Here is a 13084-nt window from a genome sequence, read left to right on the forward strand (position 1 = left end):
GTTTGTATTTCCTCCCTCCCTAGCTTTCCTCTGGCCGCTCCTGCCCCCCCCCCCCACCACTCACCAGAACAGAAACCTTATGGAAAGAGCACCATTTTTAGAGAACACGAACCCCAGTTCAAGACAACATTATAGCCCCTAAACACTGTGGAGTAATTGTGTGACGTCTGGCTTTTCAACTGGAGTGTGGGCTTCTTGGGGGTAAGACATAGCTGGTAGTTAGTTACTCAGTAAACTATCTTACTGCTGAATGTCATATGTCTACTCCAGGCATGAAGACTAGCATGAATAACAATGTGTTAAATAAAACATGTGTTAAATAAAACTCGTTGAAATAACGAAGTGACTGGAATTGGAAACAAAAAGAAGGGACAGGTTTGGAATGGGGTGGGATGAGTGAAATTCTAACTATCCTGAGCTTAAGTTAGAAGTGTAGGAGAAGGAGGAGAGTGTATTGTATTAAAAGCAAGGTGAAAAATAGCTTCAATGGGGCCATAGTAGGCAATGCTACATGTTAAATGCTACAAGCAAGTATATCATGTTTTTCAAATTGAACACTATTAGAGGCTACTTAGTTTGCCAAACAATAATCAATTCTTTGGGGAGGAGATTGGGAGAGTAGTTTTGCTGGAACATTACCAGTCTGAGAATGTGAAGGAGCAGAAATTTGTAGGGTCCAGAAAATGCAAGGATCACAGCAAAATTAATTTAGGTGACAGTGAACAGAGCAGGCATACAATACTACCTTTACGGTGGGCATACAACAGGAACTTTTGGGAGGTGGACGGTCCTATCTGCATGTTTCTCATCAATTCTACATTTTATTCCAGCCCATATTACCCCTGTGGTTAAGGATCTCTAGAGAAAGAGAACTCTAGTATTCTAGTGGATAAACTTTACTTAAATGTAAGCTAAACCTCCCACCCAAATGTTGTAATTCATATGGATTTAAAACGCAAAATGGCAAGTAGAGATGACAGGTAATTATGACTTTTTTTTTTTTTTTTTGAGACAGAGTCTCAATCTGTCAAGTGCAGTGGTACTATCACTGCTCACTGCAGCCTCACACTCCCAGTCTCAAATGATCCTTCTGCTTAAACTCCCGAGTAGCTAGGACTACAGGTATATGCCACCAAACCCGCCATTATTATTATTATTATTATTATTATTGTAGAAACAGGATCTCACTATGTTGCCCAGGCTGGTCTTGAATTCCTGGACTCAAGAGACCCTCCCATCGCAGCTTCCCAAAGTGCTGGGATTACAGGCGTGAGCCACCAAGCCCAGATACTTTTCTGATTACTTTTCAAACACATTGTAGAGCATCCTAGAACTTGTCCTTTCCTAGCTCAGTTTATTACAGTCTGCTCATGCTCCTGAAGAGAATACAGCTTTTAGTCATTTAGACTCTGTGTGGTCTTTCCTTGATTTTCTAAGGGTCCTGAGTATGTGGTCGCAGAAATAGACAAACGTGTGCAGGACATCATAGACTCCTGCTAGACTGGAAATGGAGTTCCTCTCTTGTAGCCAATGTTCCCTTCCCCTCACCCTTCCACTTCCCAAAATACACACACTCAATATACAGTGGCCGTCACATCTGTTTTATAGGACCAACGAGGCTGAATCCTAAAGGTGAAGGAAGGAAATATAGAAAAAGTCCAGCGCGATCCTAGCTCAGCAGCACACTGGTTTTCACGTCTAATATTTAATTTACGGAATTTATTTTCAATCTCAATTTAATTGCTTGTCTTGAAAAGATGCTTGGGACCAGGCCAACAATGGAGGGACGAATGTCACCGGGTCGGGATCTGGAAACAATCAGCTCTGTATGGTTTTAAGGACGAAGCGCCAAGATCTTAAGGAACCTGAATTCCTGGTGGGCAGTCAAGTTCTTTAATCCGCCCAAGCAGGATGTCAATGGCTTCAAAGACAAAAAGAAAATTTATTTTAAAATATAGATTTTACCTTTTTAGATTAATTTTTTAAAAAGGGAACCCGTCACAAACTCCCCGATTGTTAGAGAAAAGGCCTCTCCCACCGCAGAGCCCTCCGGCACCCTGGGACAGCTCGGCGGCGGCGTCCCACCGGCCGCCCGCAACCCGTGCCGCGAGCGCGGAGTGCGGAGCGGGGCTCTCGCGTCCTCAGGAGTGGCGGGCTTCGAGAGCGCCGCAGGGCGGGCGCGGCGGGGGCAGGACCCGCCGGCCGCTCGCGTCCCCACGGCGCTTAGGGAAGCCGCCAGCGCGTTTCCCCCAGTCCCGGGGTCCCAGCCTGGCCGAGCCACCTCAGGGCCGCCCGCCGCCGCAGTGGCAGGAAGTCCCCGGGAACTACAAATCGAGGCATGCTGGGAACGCTCTCCGCTCCTCCCAGGAAATGTCCTTTGTCCAGCCCTACAGGAAGCCCCAGTGAGGAGTCAGCCGGGCGGCCAGCCAGCCAGCGCCGCTGCAGCCGCCACCGCACAAGGGTAGACGCGCCGCGGTGCGGGGCTCCGGCCGGGGCGCGCGGTGCGCTCGCTCCCCGCCGCGCCGGCCGCCGCGCAGGTAGGAGCGTGGCTGTGGCCGGGCTCGCCCGCCTCCCGGGGATGGGGCTGGTCGGGACCAGACCCGACCGCTGCGGGGTCGGGGTGTGTGTTCGAGTGCGGTGGCGGAACGGCTGGGCGAAGTTGTACCTCGTAAAACGGACAGTTGTCCGCTCCCCTGGGGCGCAGGGGCCGGGGCTCGTGGGGTGCTCTCGCGCCCCCTGAGCCGGGGCTGAGCTCCCTCAGGGGTGTGTGGCGAGGGGCGGGGAGTAGGAGGCTGAGACGTGAGGGAGGAGACAGCGATGCGAGAGGGAATCGGAGCGTCCCGCCGACCACCGAAGGGGGCATCAGAGACCCTCGGAAAAGCGAAGCCCAGGGAGGAGCTTGGAAGGCGAGGAGAAGGTGAAGGGCTTTGTGTGCAGCTGTGGACGTTGACGGACTGCGCCCTTCTTGCCTTGACTGTCCGTGCCCCCAGCCCCCGTGGGGCTGAGGGAGAGTGGGGGGCTCCGAGGAGGGGCAGGAGAGAGGCGGCAGGTCATCTTGGGTCCCAGTGAATGCAGTGAGTGCCTCCCTTCTCTTCTCCATTCGAGCCCACTCAGAGGAGCGGCTTGGGGCTGCCATCAGACCGGGCAAATGACACAATAAGGACGGGTGGGTGGAGGGAGGCGCAGCGGCTCGCAGCCCAGGAGGGGTCGCGGTCTAGCCCCGGGAGGCCTTCCAACCACAAGCGTCCGTGTCGGCAGGTGGAGGGGTGGTGGGCAGAGCTGGACCTGCACCTCGCGAAGATGCCCTGCAAGCACGGGTGAGGCGCAAGTTGGGAGCAGAGGGTGAGTAAAAGGTTGAGGGGGAGCAGCGACGCAGAGGCGCTGAGTATACCTTATGGCCAGTGTACATTATGGCCACACATCGGGAATCGATTACCACTTCCTCTGGGACTTTCCACGATTTTCCTTTTTCCTAACCACCAGCCGCCACCCCCACCCCCCAACAGCCTCCCCCACAGGAGTGACTCACTCACCCCTTGCTACATGAACCCTGGGCCGAATTGAAGTGGGTGATGTATCCCTGCCCTTGTAGCGGGCATATTTGTCCTTAACCTGTAGGATGACACCAGTATTCCACATACCCTACTGCCTTACCCTCCTCCCACAAGACTGAGCGCCTGGTAAATGCGGCTGGATAATGGCTACAAGTTAATTGTCTTTGAGCAGCTGCGGTGGATGCGTGGGCAACTTTGAACACAGCCCAAGAGTAACTGTTTTAACTGAACTCGGCTCACCTAAGGGGCCACTCACTGTCTCTCCTTTCTCCCCTCACCTGATTTTTTGTTGATGTCTCCAGCTGTTTACCTTCTTCTCTCAGCAAGCCAGCATATGGATATTACTTAATGGGGAATACATTTTTTTTTTTTTGAGACGGAGTTTCGCTCTTGTTACCCAGGCTGGAGTACAATGGCGTGATCTCGGCTCACCGCAACCTCCGCCTCCTGGGTTCAGGCAATTCTCCTGCCTCAGCCTCCTCAGTAGCTGGGATTACAGGCACGCGCCACTATGCCCAGCTAATTTTTTGTAGTTTTAGTGGAGACGGGGTTTCACCACGTTGACCAGGATGGTCTCGATCTCTTGACCTCGTGATCCACCCGCCTCGGCCTCCCAAAGTGCTTGGGATTACAGGCGTGAGCCACCGCGCCCGGCCGGGAATACATTTTAAGAGCCAAATGAACCTTTAAGAATGCCACTCATATGGCCAGGTGGGAGTATGCAAGGTTCACCGTGGGAAGAATGATGCTGTAGGGCGTGGAGAGAGCCCTGAGCCTAACATACATGACCAGTCCCTGGCTTCTTTAGGAGAGATGAGTCATTTGAGCCAAGATAAAGAATGGAATGGAGAAAAAAACCCAGTTGTCTAGAGGATAATGAAGTGAAGGAAAACGGCTCTGTGAATTCCGATGATTTCTAGTTAGAACATATTGGCCGTGTGTGTGTGTGTGTGTGTGTGTGTGTGTGTGTGTGTGTGTGTGTGTTTTGGGGGTTGTTGTTGAGGGAAAGTTGATGTCAGAAGTTCAGCCAGGCCCAACAGAGACTAAGATGGTATCCGACTGAACCAAGATCATAAATGTGAAGTCAGACTGCCCTTTACATTACACAAAGGAGCACATAGATGGCCTTTCAGAACTACTGGGATAGAGGGGTAAATGGATGCTAGTCAGACAGAAGCAGCAGCTGATGCGGCTGGATTGAAGTGGTAAATGGTGACCTCACATCGGCAGCATGACTAAGGCTCATGGAGTTGCGTCACATTTCCTCTCCCTCCCTCACCAAAACCCTTTGAATTTCCTCAGAATCTACATTTTTTCCTAATTACTAGTGTCCTGTGAAGAGAAGGAGAAAGGGTAAAGGTCGGCTGCAAGGATGATAAACTAAGGCAAGAAGGAGCTTGTCTGCTTAGGTAGAAAGAAAAAAAATAGCTACAGTGCCAATGAGAGGTCTGGAGCTTGAACCTATGTCAGTATCATATGGGCTTTTCTTTGTATCTAAGATCCTACTTCTTTTTTCTTTTGTATATTTGACCTGCCCCTTAACAGGATTCTTAGTACCACACATTATGTAGAGTTAATATAATCAACAGAAGTAAGTCTTTACTTTGACATTTAAACTTCTTTGCAAGTCAATGCCTACCTACCTCTGTTCTTCATTGGACCTGCACCACCTTAATTTACCTACCCGTCCTTGAAGCAAATCGCTCCCCAATCTTAGAAGATGCAGCATTCTTCTCCCTCTGCGATTGTCAGGTTGAACCCCATGCTTGCTGAGCATCCCTGTCCTGTTCCTAATTCTTTTGTACATAGCCTAGCCCCGCTGATTAACTCCCTTATAGAAGTCTTCCCAAAGTTTGCATTCAGAATTAATCTTACCCCTTGGTAGTTTGTATTATTTCAATGACACCTGCTTTAGGTGTTAATACCTTACAAGTGCCCAAAGGATGTTTGATTTGAAAACATGAATAAATGAAAGAATGAGTGAAAGGATGAAAAAAACTTAATTCTCTTTCCTTTTCCTTAGAAAAGGGGATGGAGTCTTTCTTATAGACCTGTGAGGATTCATTGCAATTGTGCAAATAAAGCCTCTAGGACATGCCAGACTGAAGTTTTCCTTTTGCTCCTGGATTAAGAGACCCTGAAAATACCTGTCATAGTGTCTAGTATAAGAACATTCACAAAAAGTCGGTTGAATAAATTCTTTGCCAGCCTAAATTTCAAACTCTATAGGCAGAATATGGAGTGGATTAATTCCAAGCAAATAATCAACAATTTTTGTCATTGTCCTAGACTGAAGAAGGTAAATCTTTCCATTCAATTATGAAGGTGCAGTGTGCTCATTAGAAAAGCAGCACTACAAGGACTGTCCTGCTGTTTGCAAGTGAGCCAGACACCTACCATGCCACTTTTATTTTTATAGCCCAGGCATCTATCAGAATTAAAATGCAGCATATTGAAGTAGAAAACCAATTAGACTCTTGAACTTCCCCCAAAGATACTGCAATATAGTAGTCCCTCACTTATCTCTAACTGGGCAATTTTTCATGCTTTTTTTATGTCATTATAATAACAGTCACCACTTATTGAACATCTGTATATCAGCTACTAAACTAGGTGATTTACATGTGTTCCTTAATCTGATGACTTACGTATTGTTATCTTCATTCTAAAAATGAGGAAACTAGGGCTTAGAAGTTAAGAAATTTGTCTGGAGTCCCAGATTCTGAACTGAGTGTAGATTGGAATTTAGGTTTGCCGACTGCCAAGTCTGTTCAGAATTTGCTTTCTATGGAAGAAAACGGACAGTTCTTTATCCTGTCTTCTCCCGAAATCCTCCACTTCCCAGATTTCCTACCAGTAACATTGTTGGGCTTCTAAAATCATCCTAATGGATTTTATTCTGAGAAAAACTTTTTTTCTCATAGATTTGTTATTTTTATGTCCTTAAACTCTCATGACCATCAGTTGGAAAGGCCAGGTTCAGAATCCCTATCAAGACCTTTGGGTACAGAACTGTGTGTGTTTGGAATTCTTTTCTTTTTGCTCCCACCCTTGGCCTGGAATTCCTCTTGCCAGGCCAAGCCTCACTTCTTCTGGGTGTTCTTTCTTGACCACACCAGGCCACCCTCAGCCTCTCCTCTAATCTCTTGCATTGTTTGAGATTCTGCAGTTCAGTGTCTTCTTAATGAAAGCAGACTTGAGTGGGTTCCCACACGTGACAGAGACTCTATGTACAGAACACAACCTGGCATCGTTAACTCGGAAACTGAGTTAACGATGAATTGGCAACAACTAAAATGCAGAAATGGAGGCATGAAACATTATTTGCATGTTGATAGTTTGCTTCTAGTGTAGAAGAGGGATCGAAAACAGGATAATAATTGTCTTACTTAATTTTTACCCTTTTCATGTAACTTCCAAAAGAGGTAAGTACCTTCTGGAAATATGCCAGGGCAGACCACTGTAAGCTGAGTTTTCTGAGCCTGACTAACACTGGCGCTGAATAATTATAATGTTTAATGATTTGGTGTAGCAGAGGTGGGCCATTGTTTAGTACCTTTCCCTTTGCTATCATGCCAAACCTCTCAGATGTCAGGCACGTCTGAGAAAATCAAAGGGGTTTCCCTGACTGCACTTGGGAGGGGAAAAGAAGGCTGGGGAGAGGAAGGAAGATTATTCATTCTCTTTTCATCAGAGTAGCAAGATTTGTGTGGGGTATGGATTTGGCATTCATTGCATCATGTATTGATAGGGGATGGTAAAAAGATCAGAAGCTTCTCCTCTTTGGGTAGAAGAGGGTTTGACCTGTTACAAGGTTGAACCCATCTCCTGAGATTGACTAAACCTTTTTTCCTGACCTCAAGGGTGCACAGAACTTTGAAAGCCCTGGTATAAACACAGCATGCTGTGGGTTGTTATAAGCACGTTAGTCATGTTGAAGGAGAATAGGACAGTTCTTGGGATCACCGAATCTATTAGCAAGTCATGTTCTGTGCATCCCTAGGCCAGCAACAGTGTTCCAGCAGGTGTGTGGGAGGGTCACATGTGATAGTTCAGGTTTCTCCTTCCCGTGGAGGCTAAATTTGCTACGTGTAGTTAAAGGGAAAGGGCCTACTTTTATTCAGAGAGTTACTTCGGATATATACGGTCTTCTGAGAAGCTTATCAGGATCTTACCATAATTATAAAACAGGAATAAACCTTTTGGCTTTTATTTGCTAAGAAGTGTTTTGCTTTGGCTCAGCAACTCAGAGCTATTTCATGTGCTTGGCACATCGTTGATGGTTGATGAAGTTTAGCAGGGCACTACAGGAAGATTTTTCCAGTTCTTGACCATTTTTCCCTCCCATACTTGGAAATCTTTGTGAATTTCAAAGAATCGCTTTATTTTTGTTTTGTTAGTCTTTAAAACAATCCTTCAGGCAGGTATTGATAATGATTTCTGATAATAGAAAGTATTTTCAAAAAGCTGTGCTCAAAAAAAGTTCATTAGAATCTAATCTGTACAACAGAGAATCTAGAATAATGGGTAGTGCATGGTGAGGGTTTGATAAATATTTGTTGAATGAATGTGTTGTATTTTTAAAAGTTTTATTTTGATTTGTTCCTAAAATGATGGCGCAGACAATATTTTTACAATGAGGTGTGGTAAGGTTGTATGCTTATACATTATATAAGCTAGGTAAGATATTTCACATGTATGTACATATATAATTTCAAAAATATTTTAGAGCAGTTTTAGGTTCACAGAAAAACTGAGCAGAAAGTAGGGTTCCTGCCTGCCTTCTGCTCCCACACATGTACAGCCTCCCCCACTCTCAGCATCCTGCCCCAGAGTGATACATTTGGTACAACTTATGAACTTATATTGATACATCATTATCACCCAAAATCCTTAATTTACTTTAGGGTTCACTCTTGATGTACATTCTATGGTTTTGACAAATGTATAATGACAAGTATCTGCCATTATAGTAGGGTACAGAATAGTTTCACTGTCCTAGACACCTTCTGTGCTCCACTTATTTATTCCTGCCTTCTTCTAACCTCTGGCCACCAGTGATCTTCTTACTGTCTCCATAGTTTGTCATATGGTTGGAATGATACAGTAGGTGACCTTTTCATATTGGCTTCTGTCATTTGGTAGTATACGTTTTAATGTTTCTCCATGTTTTTTCATGGCTTGATAGCTCATTTGGTGTTGTGTTTGGATTTTGGCCATTCCAATAGGCGAGTTGTGGCATCTTGTTTTAACTTGACATTCTCAAGTGACATTGATGTTTTGTACTAGTTGGTTCTCATGCTGCTATGAAGAAATACCCAAGACCGGGTAATTTATAAGGAAAAGAGGTTTAATTGACTCACAGTTCTGCATGACTGGAGAGGCCTCAGGAAACTTACAATCATGGGAGAAGGGGAAGCAAACCCATCCTTCTTCACGTGGCAGCAGAAGAGAGAAGTGCCAAGCAAAGGGGGAAAAGCTCCTTATAAAACCATCAGATCTTGTGAGAACTCTCACTATCAGGAGAACAGCCTGAGGGTAACTGCCCCCATGATTCAGTTACTTCCTACCTGGTCCCTTCCATGACACATGGGGATTATGGGAACTACAATTTAAGATGAGTTTTATGTGGGGACACAGCCAAACCATATCAATGTTGAACATCTTTTCATTCATTTGCCTATTTGCCATCTGTATATTTTCTTTGGTGAGATGTCTGTTCAGATCTTTTGCCCATTTTTTCATTGGGTTGTTTGTTTTCTTATTGTTTTAAGAGTTCTTTCTATATCTTGGTTAACAGTCTTTTATCATATATGTCTTTTGCAAATATTTTCTACCCATCTGTGACTCATTTTCTTTTTCTTTCTTTTTTTATGTATATTAGCTTTCCCCATCTTTTCTTTTTTGGGGGGTGTGTATGTGCCAGATTTAATATAAAACTAGTTTACCCCAGAACTGAGAAACCAAAATGTGAAATTAACTTGAAGAAACACTCGCCTCTTACCACTCCCACCCTTATAATAATAAGTGTCAGTTGAACTTAACCAGACTGCAGCCACAACCTACACCAGTCTGGGGGGGCAGTTGTCACAGGACATCCTTCGTTCCTGTTTCTTCACTTCCTAATACGTGCTTATGTTTATTGATTGAATTGGTGATGTGGTAAGTATTCCTGGTCAACACCTCCGATATGGCATGTAATCTTTACTAACTTAATCTTAAGAGCCTTCGTTTGTTTCTTAGCCTAATTCTGGGCCTTTAGAAAAAGGGTTTTCTAAGGCTGATGATTCTATGTAGGTGAAAAGAGCAATCAAGAAACCCATGCCTGGCTGGGTGCGGTGGCTTACGCCTGTAATCCCAGCACTTTGGGAGGCCAAGGCGGATGGATCACGAGGTCAAGAGATCAAGACCATCCTGGCCAACATGATGAAAGCCCGTCTCTACTAAAAATACAAAAAAAAAAAAAAATAGCTGGATGTGGTGGTGCATGCCTGTAATCCCAGCTACTCAGGAGGCTGAGGCAGGAGAATCGCTTGAACCCAGGAGGCAGCGGTGGCAGTGAACCAAGATTGCACCACTGCACTCCAGCCCAGGCAACAGAGCAAGACTCCGTCTCAAAAGAAAAAGAAGAACTCCATGCCTTTCTTGTCGTAGTAAGAAAAACAAAACAAAACACGAAACCTTTGAAAACTGCCAGAGAATAAAACTTTAGTCTGAATAGCCACTCTTAATGTTAAATACAAATCTTTCCTGAATTTGAATGTACTCTCTGCCCTTCCACACCCAGCAACTTCTTTAGTCTCATAATTACTTTGAAGGTTGAATGTTGGTCTTTCTTCATTTGCCATTTAGTTTCTGTGACTGCTAGTCCCAACTTTCACTGGGTGGGAGAGAAGCAGCTGTCCTGTCGTGGTGGGACAGTCTAGTAGCATTCCCCACAATGAATATAAACAGCTCCGTGCCACCTCTGTTTGCACAGCTGAATCAAGGGTTAAACTCTTGGAGTGAAGGGAGGACCCATAAAGGGGCACTTGATACAAAGCATGCTGGCATTGGGGCCAAGAGATGCCGAATTGCCTTTTGAGAATGGTCTGCCTAACCTTTGAGGCTAATTGCCACTTCCTGTCATGGCTCCCTATTTAGCAGGGTAATTAAGAATGCTTGGCTCCTGGTGCTAACAGGTTATTGGATCCAGTTAGGAGCGCTGGGTTTTCTCTATGGCGCTGCCTTACCTGATGTGATTTTGCTGGATCACTACATTTCCTAGTCTTTTTAGTTCTTCCTTTTGAGACTGAGGGGGAGAAATAATTACTCCTGATTTTATCCACTTCAAGAACTATTTGAAGGCTTCTTGTGTGAGGAAATTATCAAAGCAAATAAAATGCTTGTTCCCATAAGGGACTTACAGTTGGGAGGTGGTAGGGGAAAAGGGAGAGCCAAAAATAAGATATGAATTATTGTAAGTATGATTCTATTTAAAAAGCTAATATTAGACAATAAGAAAAAGTATCTTAAGTCATGCAAAGTGAAAAAATAATAATTTTATCTGAGCACTTAATATTCCTATAAGGTAGGTTCAGTTGTTCTCTCTGTTTTATAAGGAAAACTAAGGCTAAAAGAGGTTGAACAACTTGCTTACGGCTAACAGCTAGACTGGATTCATACAGGTGGTATGACTCCAGAACCCTGTTTGGTTTTTTGGTTGTTTTGATACAGGATGTCTCTCTGTCACCCAGGCTGAAGTGCAGTGGTGTAAATACCTTCGGGGCACAAGCTGTCCTCCCGCCCCAGCCCTCCAAGTAGCTGGGATGACAGGTGTATGCCACCACATCTAGCTTTTTTTTTTTTTTTTTGGTAGAGATGGGGTTTTGCTCTGTTGCCCAGGCTGATTTTGCACTCCTGAGCTCAAGTGATCCGCGGGCCTCAGCCCCGCAAAGTGCTGGGATTACAGGGCCACAGCACCTGGCCAGAATCTGAGTTTTTAACCATTACAGGTGCTGCTGCCTCCAGAAAAGGACAGACTGGCTTTGCGGAGGAAAAGTATACCGGGGGAGAACAGAGGCCTTCTGGGGGAATTTAGAGCAATCTTTTTGGGCTGGGGTTAGGGGACAGAGGTTAAGATGAGGCAAGAGAGCCTTAGGCTACATTGTTGGTGACTTAGAGTCTGTGCTTCTATGACAGAGTCACTTAGGGATTTCTGAGCAGAATAATAAAGTGGCAGTTATGTTTTAAGATTGATGCAGGAATGACACATAGGTGCATGTAACTAGTAAGAGTATATACTGCGGCGATAGTGGCAACTGAAAAAAGGGAGAAGTAGAAAGAACATGGTAACTGATTTGATTGAAAGGGTGAGGGACGGGTCAAAGTTGCATCCAGGGTTTTGAGCTTCTGAGAACAAAGACAGCTTTAACAGAAATGGACACTGCCAGGAGGAGCTGATTTGTAGCAGAGATTCAAGAAAAGAACTAATACTTGTTTTTCAGTCTGACATGGGCCAGATACATTACAAATGGAAATTCATTGAGTCTTTATAGCATCCTTTCAAGGTAGCTTGTTTTCCCCTATTACGTAGAGGATTAAACTAAGACTCAAAGAGGTGAGATAAGTGTCCCAGGGCACGCCTTGTGTCAGTGGCAGACTTCTACTTGAACTTGGGCTGTTGATCCCTTCGCATGTGCTTTTCCTGTTTCTGCGGCCTCCTGTCCCTTGTCACATGGGACATGCAGGACAGCACTTCAGGACTGGAAGGGACATTCAAGCTCCTCAGTCCTAACACTCGGGCATCATGAGAAATGTGGATCTGGAGTGCAGGTCAGGGACTGGGTGAGAGGTTCAAATTTGTGAGGTCTTTGGACAGAAGGAATGTATAAAGCTATAGGAAGAGGCAAAACCGTTGAGGGAGAGGGAGAAGAAAATGTCAAAAGACGCTTGAAGCTTCACCTATTTCAGGAGTTAAGAAGAAGGGACAGGGTGTTCAGTGAAGTGTGAGGAGGGCTAGGACAGTGCAGTATCATGGGGGCTCAGCAAAGGGAATTTCCAAGGATAGTCTCAACAGGATTTTCGAGACCATTTACTGAGCTCCTATTAAATGCCAAGCACTTTACAGTGTTGATGGTGACAGAAAGGAGAAGAGGAGACCATTGAATTTGGAAGGTAGAAAAATATAGCTGATAACTGATGTGGGCCTGGATCACTAACTGAATGTTAGCAGTTAACACTGTCTGCTGATGTCCCATCTGGAAGCCCAGGTTCACTGGGAAACTGTGAGCGTGTGGTAGTGGTGGTAGTGATGTTAGTTTTTAACTGGGGCTCATGAGCACTTATTCTTCCTTTTCCCAATAGCCTGTGAGATTTATTTGGCCAAAAAATGGTATTGCAAGAGAAAATATAATATAGTTTGATAATTGATTTTAGTCATTTAAAAATGATATTGTAGAATAAGGCAGTCTCCCCTTTTAATGAGTTTCAGAGTTCGAATGGAAAAATGTCTTTAAAGGTTTTTTTTGTTTGTTTGTTTTGAGATGGAA

At 45.0% G+C, this 13084-nt stretch overlaps 1 protein-coding gene and 1 long non-coding RNA gene across 3 annotated transcripts in view; one reads left to right on the forward strand and one right to left on the reverse strand.

The window, feature by feature from the left end:
• Window positions 1–1689: 1689 nt before the first annotated feature.
• LOC116545463 lies at window positions 1690–2511 on the reverse strand. The gene is made up of 2 exons (XR_004266321.1): window positions 2282–2511; window positions 1690–1921 (listed from the first exon to the last, which is right to left on the reverse strand). It is a non-coding gene; the product is annotated as an uncharacterized LOC116545463 (long non-coding RNA).
• Window positions 2430–13084, forward strand: part of ZNF697 (zinc finger protein 697) — a 31285-nt gene continuing 20630 nt past the window's right edge. The window contains exon 1 of one of the 2 annotated variants that reach the window (XM_032272003.1): window positions 2430–2537. The gene's annotated coding sequence lies outside the window, so the exon portion shown is untranslated. Of the gene's footprint in view, window positions 2538–2563; window positions 3343–13084 lie in introns of those variants that run through there. The other variant, XM_032272004.1, reaches the window with a different exon arrangement.

The sequence above is a fragment of the Sapajus apella genome, unplaced genomic scaffold (genome assembly GCF_009761245.1).
Source record: "Sapajus apella isolate SASKATOON/1434 unplaced genomic scaffold, GSC_monkey_1.0 scaffold271, whole genome shotgun sequence".
Lineage (NCBI taxonomy): Eukaryota > Metazoa > Chordata > Mammalia > Primates > Cebidae > Sapajus > Sapajus apella.